This window comes from Gopherus flavomarginatus, chromosome 8, assembly GCF_025201925.1.
Source record: "Gopherus flavomarginatus isolate rGopFla2 chromosome 8, rGopFla2.mat.asm, whole genome shotgun sequence".
NCBI classification, from domain to species: Eukaryota; Metazoa; Chordata; order Testudines; family Testudinidae; genus Gopherus; species Gopherus flavomarginatus.
In genome coordinates, this window is record NC_066624.1 from 100,316,688 (window position 1) to 100,330,294 (window position 13,607).

Here is a 13,607-nt window from a genome sequence, read left to right on the forward strand (position 1 = left end):
CCCACTGTTGCTCAGCAGGAGCCGTCCAATATGTCTTGATCGTCTTAACACAGAGATTACATTTAGCACTTACAAAGTTGTATTAATATTTGTAAGAGTTTCTGTGCTAAAAAGCAAAATGTATGGGAAATATTTTTAATTATTTGAAACATTTCCTCTGTCCCGAAGATTAATAAATTGCTAAATGTTGAAACTTCTTCCAGATTCGTTTGAACAAAGGAAAGAAAAAAAAATCACGAACAGCATTTCAAGGTTTGAGATTGTGTCTTTTTAGCTTTATCTTCCTCCTGTGTGGTCTTCAGAGCCCTAAGGTGATGCTGGTATTTGAAGTATCAAATAACAGGCAAGGAATTATGCCTACTTAAAGGTGTGTTGCAGGTTTGCGGTCAGGGACACAAGAAGTCTCCACTTTGCACCTCCCATGCAATAGCTAGGCATGTTTGCAATCCCTGAGCTTCTGTGTACAGGGGCTACCCCAAAGGAGGGCAAGAGTGGGGGAATTGTGGCTCCATCCCATCTTTCCTGTCAACGACAGGAGCTGGCAGTTCAGACAAGAAGAGGGCCTATTGCTCCTCTATAAGGAGAACTCTCCAGCATACATCTTAGAGTGGTAGGAGGTTTTGCATCCCTCCTGTAGCTTCTCCTTATTCAGGTCTGTCTCTGACAGGCACAGCTGAGCCTTTTTTGATTTGTACCTTTAAAAGCAATTTGTGCTTTAGGCCTGCTAAGCTCCCCCCATATAAAAACCCACTTTTAATTTGGATCATCTTGGCAGTTGGATAGCTGATATTCCAAAAACCTTAATAGACTTTTTTTTTTACTTCAGTGGGAGCTTGTTTGAATAAAGACTGATTAAAGACCTCAAGATTTGATCTGACAGAAATAAATTTTTCATTGCTAGGCAAATGTAGCTTTTTATCCTTAATGTTTATAAAAATATCTTTATACTATCGCTCAAGCTTGGAAGTGTATGACATTTGACGCTGCAATCCTTCCTTGCAGGGTAAATCTACTAGGTATGCATGTGTCGTAAAGGCACTGTATGATTATAAAATACTGAGAACGCTTGAGAATGAACTAAAATCAGAGGTGAACAGAGTGTATACAGAACAGTTCATATATTGCATTCAACAGTGAATTCAAAACACAGTGTGCATTTTGGATGCCTTGTTCACATTTGTTGACTTACACAAACAAGCTAAAGAAACCGCATGCGGTGGAGAAGACCCAGGTTGACTCACACTGCACCCTCTACTGGCTGATGAGGAGGCCACCTATGATTTTAACATGAAAACAATTATCTTGTGTTTTCCTCATGGCCACCTGGGAGATTCTACATTAATGACATCTTCAGAAGTTCAAGAGCCAGGGCACACCTGCTGGAAACCAGGAGTTGGGGCTTCAGCCCCACAGGAGGCACTTGACAAGGCTCAGGGCTTCAGCTGAAGTCCTGAAACCCCCCTCCCTGCTGGGTAGAAGCCCCAAGACCTGCTTCCCCACTGGGCATAAGCCTCTACCTCAGCACCCTGCTGCAAAGCAGAGATCCTGAGCTTCTTCCCCAGTCTGGTGGGTGGAAAATGGAGGGGCATGGGGGCTCGGTGAGCTGCACTTTAATGGTAAAAGAGCCGCATGTGGCTCGTGAGCTACAGTTTAGCCACCCCTGCAATAGACCATAATAGCAAAGTAATGAACATTCTAATCCTTCTGGGGAAATTATTTGTTAGCTACCTTAAAACAATTTATTGAAGCAACAGCACGTTGTGGTTTCTGCAGCTACGGAATTCCAAAATTTTGCCACCAAAAAAGAAATTACAGCTGTGCCATGCTTATTAAGACTGCCAACGATTTTGTTCTTAGGGTTTGTGAATACTAGACATGGAAAAAAATGTCTTTCGAGAAAAAAATGGGTATTTTTTAGCAAACACCTTCTAGAGATCTGTAAATTAAAATTCAAGGTATTTGTCATGCCTTCCTGGAAGTGGGAGTCAGTTTAGTTGCAGATACATATTCTAATGTATTTGTGCTGATTTCACTTTAGGACTGTGCTAGCCAATTGCTGATTGATTGTAAAGAGCAATTACCAATTTTGAAGTACATGTAATGTACATGTTACAATATGATCATATTACATATAGGAGAATACATTTCTGTTGGTTATGACATCAAGTGAATTATAGGCTTCTGAGTTGCTATGGTAATTCCTCTTGCAAAATGCTCATGCTGGAGGAAGTGACAATGAGTCCTATTCTTCTCTTTAAGGCAATGTTAATCTAATGCCCTAGGATGGTGGTAAGGCAGCCACTGTGCTGCTGCCAGCCCCATCTTTCAGGTGATATAGAAAATTGACATCCCAACCATTTATAGCCATATACAGATCTCACTCCAGAGCATGTTGCAAGAGGAGAAGTTTTAATTCCAGTATGTGGTTAACTTCCAATTTAGAACATTCCATTCTATTGATCTTACATCTCCTGTAGTTTTGAATGGGGAAAAAAAGTTTTCTTCAATTTCTGTGGTAATCTTTTGTGCAACCTGCTGAGCCCTATGAAAACTGTTACTACCTTGCACCCCATTGGATACATTTTGTGGCTGGGTGATGTGATCTACATGTGGAGTTTGTTACATTTGTAAAGCACTTCAGCATATTTCTGGCTAGACGGAGTAATGTAAATGTGAAATCATTAAAGTTGTTGTTTATTATTTGCCCATCCCTGTACGTGATGCTCTGATATTAAAGCATTAGGATTATTAAATTGTAATACTACTACTATTTTAAGTACTCAATAATGTGTATCATAATTAAGTACACTATTGTTGAGATTTTTAGAAGTGACAAGTAATTTGGGCTGCTTCAGTTTGGTAACTAACTTGAAACACCTTAAAAGAAACTTGTTTTTCAAAAAGTCTTGAGTACTCACCCTTGAAAATCAAGTTCCTGTAAAGTGTCTCAGGTTAGGACCATATATCACTTCTGAAATTCTTAGCCAGTGTCCTGCAGTGTCTGTGTACTGCTGCCCTCTACAGGGCTGCATGCCAGATCTGCTTAAGTAGGTGGGATGTGTCACCCTGTAGTGGCTGTAGTTTACAGAAAAATTAAGCCCTTATACTGACGAATGAATGTTATTTGGGCTGATCACTAGTATAATAGCACTTTGCACTGCTACAAAACCTTCCAGATTTCAAAACACACTAAGGATATTACTAAGTGAGCCTCACATCAACAAGGCCAGGCAGATTCATGTTTCAAGTACACAGAAAATATTTCTCATATATAGCCTTTTCCTGTAGTTCATTATTATGACAGTAGCACCCAAAGGCTCCATTGCGCTAGGCACTGTACAAACTTATAGCCTGAAATCCTAGCCCCACTGAAGTCAATATCAAAACTCTCAGTGATTTCAGTTGAGTCAAGATTTCACCCTGTAATGAGAGACAGTTCCTGCCCTGAAGAGTTTGCAATCTCAGTAGACCAGACAAGAGGTAAGGGAGGTGAAATGACATGCCCAAGATCACACAGCAGGTCAGTGGCAAAGCCAGGAATAGAATACAGGTCCCTTAACTGCTAGTCTAGTGCCCTAGATGCTTCCAATTGTGCTGCACTTGAAGAACTGAATTCCAGTCATAAATGCAGATCAAATACATAGACTAAAGTGATTTATTACCATTTAAAATTATATTTTATGCATTCAATACATTCTTTGTGGATTTTTTTAAAGTTTTATTATAAATTCACATGAATTGCATTAGCTGTTGGTTAATGGGGACACATTCACTGCTGTATTTTAACATTTTAAAATATTTGTGCAGTGTTTGATTCATTTTGGACAATATCCATAACGTCAGCCAGGCTAATGACACGAGTCACTGAGTTATTGGCATAATCCTAATTAGAGGCGAACAGATGCCAATCAAGGCCAGAGAATTTGGAAGGAAAATAATACTGTATTTGCCAAATCAGATTATTACTAACTGATTGAAGTAGGGATCTGAGATACCTCTTCAGTGCAATGCAAGCCTCAAGATTTCCACAAGTCTTATTGCACAAATTTTCAAGCCTTCCTGGCTTATGGGAACAGGCTCGGAAAAAGGAGAAAAACATCCTTTGATAGAAGCATGCAGAACGCTGCAAAAGACTTCTTTTGCTTTTAAGTGCTGAATTGTCAATCCTGCCTATGTTTCGATTTTTCAACAGAGGTCACTGATGATGTAGACATCAGAAAGCAACCAAACACATGGGGCCCAGTTCATCTCTGCTGAGACTATATTGACTTCCATAGACTTAGAGATGAAGTTGGTCCATGCTGCCATGTCATTATTAGGCTAGGCAATGAAAGAATATGAACTAAATTTGATAACTCAGTGCATTTGTTCAGCCTTCTTCCCTGATAGTCCCTGTGTGCTTTATAATTCAGATCCAGTTAAAAACAGCATCTGACATGTATGCTTTTAACTTTGATTTAGAAACTAGAACCACTTAGGCTTTCACAGTGTAAAGAAGAAGCTGATTTCATAAGCATAATACATACTAAAAGCTCTAGCCCCCCTGTGTTTCCAGATTATAATGAGAGTAAACCAAGAAATTTGTGGACTCTTGAGTTCAGAGAACAACTGGGAGCTTTGAATAGGAACCTAAGAAGAAAGCAAGTTATAAAGTTATTCTAAACTAACTATATTTGCAACCCTAAAAGTATGGACATGGACTTTAAAATTAATGCAACATTTCACTGGCAAACAATGTAGAGATTTCTAAACTAGAGTGTTATGATCTAATAATCAAGATCCAGTAAAAACACTGGTAGTAGCTTGCTTTATCAATTGCAGTGTCTTAACAGTAACCAAAAAGGGGCTGAAAATAACAATTTACAGTAGATGAATCCTAGAAATGACTAAAGTGGTTAACATTTCTATGTCTGTCTTGTTGAACTGAGGTCCCTGTCAAGACAATGTAACAACTTGGAGGTGGTACCGGTTTGAAATCCTATTATCTTAAATAAATTCACTAGATAGAAAGTCATGTCCTGCAGGCACTCTTAGACTGGTCAATAAAGCAGTACTCTGACTGGATTCTTACTGGATTCAGCTTCACAAAAGTCTTTGCCATGTGACCTGAACTTTATGCAAACCACTGGCCATAACTGTTAATCAAATGGAAATGCTAAACATATGTACATCAAAATGATACCTAGATCATACTGATGACTAATATTACCCCCATGGCAAAGTGTGCATGCTAAAAAGCCAGTGTCCCAGAAGAGAACTGAGTGTGATGGTAGAGCGTAAATCCCACCAAGTGATGGTATGTATGAATCCCAACCAGAGGCTGGCAGGGAAGAGGTTAACCCTCACCTTCTGGCTGGAGTATAAGTATTTTTAGACCAGCAGAGCTGGATCAGCTGTGGGATTGAATCGTTCCCTTCTGGTTCACTATCAGAGAGATATGCTGTGAAGAATAGCAGATGAGTCTGGTTGTTAGGCAGGGAGGAAGGATCTCTAGGACACTGGAAACAGCTAAAAGACGGACCAGAGAGTTTTCTCTTCCTCTCTGGACCTTAGCTGCAGAGAGCCACACTTTAAATATTCACTTTTGGACTTTGACACAGAGAAGCCTTGTTGTGTTTGGCCCTTTAAGTTGCCGGACATTCTTTCAATTCATTTTTATGTTTAACGGTAAAGCAGGTAACAAATGTTAATCCCCACCTGATTGTGCGGCATCCTTTCCTATCCAGATAGTCCTATAGTAAATTGCAGGTGAGAAAAAAGAATATTATGATTAACTGTGTAGAAAGCTGCAAAAAGTCTACATGAATTACTGAAGATAGAAGATCAAAATCTTTGCATTTAGGCAATCAATATAAATGTTTTTTTCTAGGCAGTCCCAATATACTGATGTCTACAAAACGTTGTTATTTTGTCCCACAATAACCATATCAAACCAGGATATTGGAGAATGAATTTGGCCACTCTTACAGGGTCCTTTGTAAGGGTACAATCCAAGCTGTCAAATACAAAGATCCCCAGTTTCTTTACAATGATATATTCCATAAGCAACTGTTAAAGCCTGCTCTTGACACAATGGATATATCTTGGTCCCATCCCTATTGATTTTCATTTTTGTGGTGTGCCCTGTCCGCACTATCGTGGTAGTGGATGTTATTTTCTGAGGTGCTTTCATGTCAATCAGAGAATCTTTTGTCTTTCAACTATTTATCTATGCTGATGGTCCCTTGATAAGTCGTTAACGTCCTCAACTATTCTCATTCCAACTAGTGTTTCCATCTTCCAACTTTGGCCAGATCATCAGCTACATCACTTCTGTGTATACCTTCAGATAAGAATGCAATGAATATAATGTGATAGATGTCATATATCTTAAAATTAGTTAGACTGTTGACACATGACATTCTCATATATAAATTTGGGAAGTGTGGTCTAGATGAAATTACTATGAAGTGGTGCAGCAGTGGTTGAAAGACCATATTCAAAGAGATATCAATAGTTTGCTGTCAAACTGAGGGATGTATCTAGTGGCGTCCTGCAGGGGTCTGTCCTGGGTCCAGTACTAGTCAATATTTTCATTAATTACATGGATATTGGAGTGGAGAGTATGCTTATAAAATTTGCAGATCACCCCCAGCTGGGACAGGTTGCAAGCACTTTGGAGGACAGGATTATAATTCAGAATGACTTTGATAAATTGGAGAATTGGTCTCAAATCAACAAGACGAAATTCAATAGAGATAAGTGGAAAGTATTATGCTTAGGAAAGAAAAAAATCAAATGCAAATCTACAAAATGGGGAATAACTGGCTAGGCATTAGTACTGCAGAAAAAGATCCAGAGATTATAGTGGATCACAAATTGAATATGAATCAACAATAGGATGCACTTGCTAAAAAAGTTGTGTGTATTAACAGAACCATCATATGTAAGACATGGGAGGTAATAGTCTCATGCTAGTCGGCTTTGGGGAGGCCTCAGCTGAAGTCGTGAGTCCAGTTCTAGGCACCACAACTTAGAAAAGATGTGGGCAAACCAGAGACAGTCCAGAGGAGAGCTTCAAAATTATAATAGATTTAGAAAACCTGACCTATGATGAATGATTGAAAAAAATGGGCATGTTTAGTCTTGGAGTAGAAGGCTAATAAGTCTCCAGATATGTTTAGGGCTGTTGTAAATAGGACGGGTTACAACTGTTGTTCGTGTCCACTGAAGATAGGACAAGAAGTAATTGGCTTAATCTGAATCGAGGGAGATTTAGGTTACATGTTAGGAAAAACTTTCTAACTATAAGGGTAGTTAAGCACTGGAATAGGCTTCAAAGGAAGGTTGTGGAATCCTCATCTCTGGAGATTTTTAAGAACAGGTTAGACAAACACCCGTCAGAGACAGTCGAGGTTTAGTTGTTCCTGCCTCAGTGTCAGAAGCTGGGCTCAATGACCTCTTGAGGTTGCTCCTAGCCCAACGTTTTTTTGATTTCTATAATCATGTTTTTCCAGCAGTTTAGTGAAAAACTATGGACCATATTCATTAGAAGTTGGGTTCACTTACATTAGGGCTAAGTTTGACCCTCTGTGTTCAAAAACTCCAAACTGGATAGCAAGACAAATTACCTGCAAGTGGAAAGAGATGCTTTTTCTAAAGAATTTATGTCAGTTGTTCTGTTTTTTGTTTTTTATAAATTTCAGAATGAAAAAGAGAGGTTCATAATTTACAGGAGAATTGGCTCAAAAATAGGCAAGCATTCTTTTACCTACCAAATAGGAACTAGGTCATGAGAAGATGTAACAGAGCTAAGTGTAGGGCGTTAGCTCCATGAAATCTGAGAAGGATAACTGAAGAGGACATATTTTATGTCTGCAATGAAAAATTCAAAGAGCACCACTGGATGCAACAAGAGATCAGAAAACTAAAACATCTCATTATTCAAAAATACTTTCAAAACATTAAACACTACTACAGGTGGCATAAAAATAATCTTTATATTTTCACTGCTGTTCCTCTAAGTTGTCCATTGTGCTGCCATCACCTATTATCATTCAGAAGCAATGGAATGTTAGGACATAAATAGGAAGCTTAACAGAACAATGTGTGCATTCTACCTGGAAGTCAGTACAAGCCAAGTGCTTAACTGGTCTTTCCTGATTAAGAAGCTTATTGATGTTGCATGGGATGTTTCTCTCCTGTAAAAATAATCTGAGTAATAAACTGCCTTTGAAGCAGCCAGAATCTTTGGATATATGAATGTCTTATTATCGTGGAGTTCCAAGATGCCAAAAAGACCTATAAACCAGTTGCTCTCAGCTTCTATTTTAAACTCCATGCCTTACAGTAGGAATGTAACAAAGCTGATAACTTGGAATGCCCTTAATCAAGGGAGCTATTTTCTCCTGATTAATACATGAATTTCTATTATAAACATTTGCAGTTGGATCTGTTTCCTCAAACACAAGTCAGATTTACCAGATCAGAAATAGGGACAAAATAGTTTAGCGTTTGTCTGCACAGAGATTTTGTTCCAGAATAGCTATGCCTGATTAATTTTTCCTGATTAGCTCCATGTGTGAATGTTCCTATTCTGGAATAAAAGTGCTTCATGGATTAAGCTAATTCAGAACAATACATCCTTATTCAAAAAAAAAAAAAAAAGCATCCACACATGTTAATCGGGAAGAGTTAATCTGCTTTAAATTTACACCCTACCTTATTCCAGATTAATTTTCATATGTAGATAAGCCCTTAACTTAGTTACTGATGCAAACCCCACTGGAATTAATGGAAATCAAACTTCAAATTAGACTGAACATCCATCTGTGAGACTGATCAGTAGACAGAAACATTTGAGGTGTAAAAGATATTTGAGGTGAAAAAGAAAGCAAAAAAAAAAAAGTAATGATACTGAGTAATTTCAGATAAACACAAAGCAAGTGAATTAATTACATTATGTCAATGATCCCTTGCTCTTACTAATGTACATGTACTAATATATACAAAGTTCAATAGTCACAAGAATTGATGAGAAAATCTATCATATATATCATTCATATGGATTTTAAAATTGCCCATCAATAATATTTTGGTGTTACATACTACCAATGCAGGCAAAAGTTCTGAAAAATCAATCAAAAAACCTGAATATGAGTTAGAGGGCTAAAGGATAATACCTAAAATAAAAGAGACAAAACAAGATTTGAATGAATAAAAGACTTCCAGTGGTTTCTGCACACACCTAAGGGTAAAGTTAAAAGTAACTGCTATATTGCCACCTTGCCCAGGACTTTGTGCGTGCTGTGAAGTTTTTAATTCCTTAGATTTGCTGCTGTAAAAACATGATCTTGTGTAATCTGCTAGTAATACCATACAGAGAATATAACTCCACAGAAGTACACATTAATTTAGATCATATGCAGCCCATGGAGAGAGAAGGGAAGCAATGGACAGCTTTTGATCTCTGCAGTGGTGAATTGTTAAATATGTGACTTGTAATTCTGCAGGTTTTGAATGGAGATTATTTTTTCTGGACATTTTTGGTTAATAAATGAAGCTAGTTAGTGCCTCATCTTGGGAAGGGTTCAAGTAATTTAGGATTTATAGGCCTCCTTGAAGGAGGAAAGACTTGAAGGAAGAGAGGATGGAGGCATGTCCAAGTGGATCGGAGAGGGAGTTCGAGGTGTATGGGTAGGGTCCTATCAAATTCACGGCCATGAAAAACATGGCAAGGACTCTGAAAGCTGGTCTCCCCCATGAAATCTGGTCTTTTGTCTACTTTTACTTTATACTATACAGATTTCATGGGGGAGACCAGAGTTTCTCAATCTGGAGGGGGAGCAGACCCCAAAGGGGGTCATGGGAGGAGTCGCAAGGTTATTGTAGAGGGCTGAAGGCAACGCAGAAGTAAGGGTGGCAATACTGCAACCCCCTTACAGTAACCTTGTGGACCCCATCCCCCAACTCCCTTTTTGGTCAGGACTCTTACAGTTACAACACTGACATTTTAAATTTAAATATCTGAAATCATGAAATCGACAATATTTAAAATCCTATGAGCATGAAATTGACCAAAATGGACTGTAAATTTGGTAGGGCCCTATCAATGGGGTGTCTTGGGAGAAAAGGGTGGTTAATCATATGACTTAGAAGGAATGAAGTAAAGTAGGGAAAGCAGTGGAAAGAGATGAGATCAGAGAAATAGGTAGGAGACAAGTTGGCCAATGTTTTGAAGGCAGGGGCGAATTTTGTCTAGACTGTGAGGGGAAGCCAAAAGAGTGATCTGAAGAGGAGCTTGGTGTGTCTAGAGCAGCAGACTTGCAGATGGTTTTGGTAGCACCAATTTTGAACAGGCTCAGAGGAGTCGTGAAGGAGGCAGATGGGAGCCTACCAGGTCAGAGATGACTGGTTGCTGTAGGTAAGGTGTAAATAATGAGAGCCTCAACAGGGGTTTTGTCACAGAGAATAGAGAACAATGGGCAGATTTTGAGAAATTGTATAAGAAGAAATGCCAGGATTTAGCAACCCTTCTTAGCCTCACATCCACCCATTGCCCAACTTTTTAAAATGACACAATTCTGTGGTGGTTGCTGAGCTGTTCAGTGAAACATGGGAGCTCTCCTGCTGTCTGGTTATTCCTTCTGTGAAATGTCCTGGAGGAATATTAACGACACACTATGGGGGACACTGGAGAAGCTACATGCATCCTTAGGCGATCTAGAAAAGGAAAAGTCACATGAATAACTCACAGAATGGGGAGGAGGATGCATTTATTTCATTTTAAGGTTGTTTTCTCAGATTTCTCAGTGCGGCAATGCTCCAAAGGACAAACCATTATTGGCTGGCCCTCACCAAGTTCAGAGTGTCAATAAATAGGCTGATTTTGGTGGGTACTTATGGGCACCCAGCTGGGTATCTTCAGTTTTTCCTATATCTTTTTTTTTAACAATTTTGTTAAAATCTAAAAATATTAAAAGTAACAATTAGAGACTGTCTCCTTTTTTTTTCACCTTCCATAATGATAGTTTTGGTCCTTGGTTGTTTGGTGTTTCAGGCCCACAGTTTAAAATTGCAATGCCTAACTGATTTAGGGGCCTAAATTTCATTTTCAAAAGGCCTCAGTCTCATTGAAAGTCACCAAAGTGCCTGGGTCATTTTTGAAAGTGATATTTAGGCTTCTAAATCAGCTGTCGCAGGATTGAACAGAGCAACTCTTAAATGCCTGTAAAAATCTGGGCCTTGGTCAAATTGGTGGCATGTGATTGGCTGATATTCATAAATTACCGTAACTTTGTTTACAGAATCTATTTCTGGGTTTAAACCTTTTTTTCCCAGTGCCTCGTTGAGAAGAATAGAACAGAAATCTTGTTTCACAGTCAGGGCAATATGTGATGTGCTTTTCTCTGCCAATTCTGCAACACCTGTGTTTTCAACTGTAGTGAAAGAGTTAAATTACATGGTTTGTGAGTGCTTCTAGGGCCATGGCACGTTGAAACTGAATTCTGTGTTATTGGCACATACTAGGTTAAATGCATACAGTTAAAATGGTTCCAGTGCTGCAGAAATACCACAGAATTCACTGTGCACTGCCACCAAATGCTCTCATCCTTGCCATAGACATATAGATTAGATCCGCCACTGAATTCTGGGGGGCCTGTGTGCAGGTAAGGAGAATAAAAGCTTATCAAATTTATGGGCACCTTTAGACCTTGCCTGAAGCTATAGGCACACTGGAATCTTGAACGTGTGGGCTGTGCTTGATTAATGTCAATATTTTAAAATGATACAGATTTGTTAAAAATCTATAATTTTTAGTGTTAGACAGAAGGGAGAGCCCCTGCTAACAGAACGTGATATGTTAATGACTTCTCTTAAACAGGCTTAACTCAGGGTGCTTGGGAGCTTCTGAGCATGTGTTTCTGGCTAATGTTTTAATATGTTGGCATTTCAGAATTCAAAGGGTCATTTCTGCCACTGGTCCCACTAATCCATCCTGAATTGTCACCTTTCATTCTCCTGCTGTGGCCTCAGTAGCAAAAATGATATTTCAATAGGAGGGAAGCATATGACTGAATTTAAATATGCAAAGTAGGCAAAAATCAATTTTAAAAAGTAACAAAAAGCCAAAAAAAGGTTTAAAAAACTATGGAATGGAAATAGTCACAAATATATGAAGTCCAGGTAATGATTTTTTCAAGAAAAATGGATATGAATAGCTACTATTTCATACCAATGTTTGTTTATATGAAATAATATTATTGTATATACACAATATGTATATTCTGCAGACTTTTTCTTTTAGATGTAACTTATATCTGCATAATTTCGTACATTTGTGTGTGAATGTGTACACACATGAAATTAAGTGATATGCACCTAAATTTGTTTGCATGAAATAATATTCTTATGTATATACAAAAGATATATATTTATTACTAGCATGTGCAGAATTTTTTTCCTTTTGAATGAACACTGTGTAAAAATCCAATACAGCTTTTTAAACTTAAAAAAAGTTTAAAAATCAAGTCATTTATTGTGGAGCCTTTGCACTATTAAAGTTATTCACTGTCCAGAGACATGGTTAATTAAGAAGCCTGAACAGCCTCCTAAAATTGAACTTATGTAAGCAGATGGCTGTCTTTTAGAGTAAGAACTTGTGCCATTCAGCTGGTGACCACTAGGGGTATCTTTGTACTATTTTTCATCCAACAGCAATTTGGAGTTGAAACCTATAATAGGGGAAAACCAAGGTTCTCGGCATTTTTTTTAGCTAGCAGTGCATCCAGGATCCAAAAAAGATTTTTTTAAAAAAAAGAAAAGAAAAGAAACACACACACAACCTCCTTCAGTCACCCAACAGTGCTCTGAAATCACGCAACTGGACATCAAGCAAAGGGGATTCATCAGGAGGGCAATTTCAGATCGAGATAAATCTATTGGATTAGTAGGATTATCTGATTGCAGCTGAAAAGAAGTAACGTTTGATCATTTCTATTTCTTGCCTGATGGTCGGATTTAAATGGAGGTGGCTTGCTACACAGGATGATGAATTCCGGATGGGGATTTTTTCGCCCCAGTCTTGGGCGAGGGAAAAAAAAATTATATCAATCGATACAATTTGGAAGTGTCCGGGGATGATTTAAAAACCCGGGGGTTACAGCTGCTTGAAAAAGGGATAACGACTCGAATCCAGTGAATTACAGGTTTAGCTGTGATTGCAAAAAGCCACTGTGAACTGGTAAATACTTTGCTGCTTTTCAACGTTGTGGGGTTTGCAGTGCGGTGTGATAGAAATTGACCCCTTGAATTATTTGGGGGCGGGAGGGGGAATCAATGTGGTGCCCATGTCTGTCTGCGTAAGTGTTTGTTGAGGGGTTAAATTTCTGTTTCTGTTATTGGGGTGGGCGAGGGCGGATCTGTTACTGCTACAATAAGAAGGGGATGCAATCAGGGAATTCTTTGCTTGGGGGTGCAAGGATAGTGAGTTCATAGGCATTTTGCACAGCTGCCAAACGGTCAGTGTTTGCCTCTCCCCCGACTTACAAAACATTCGTGCGTGTGTGCAAAGAGAATGGCATTTTAGCTTCTGCAACTTCGCCTGCAAGACAGGGCTTGGGGTTGAT

The 13,607-nt window shown here is 38.7% G+C and overlaps 1 protein-coding gene across 9 annotated transcripts in view; it reads left to right on the top strand.

Annotated features, from left to right (window-relative positions):
- The window catches only part of NLGN1 (neuroligin 1), a 596,937-nt gene that overhangs the window by 98,305 nt on the left and 485,025 nt on the right, over positions 1-13,607 (top strand). For 6 of the 9 annotated variants that reach the window (XM_050965859.1, XM_050965863.1, XM_050965864.1 and 3 more), the window contains exon 1: positions 12,737-13,222. The exons of the other annotated variants lie outside the window; for them this stretch is intronic. The gene's annotated coding sequence lies outside the window, so the exon portion shown is untranslated. Of the gene's footprint in view, positions 1-12,736; positions 13,223-13,607 lie in introns of those variants that run through there. 9 annotated transcript variants of the gene reach the window in all.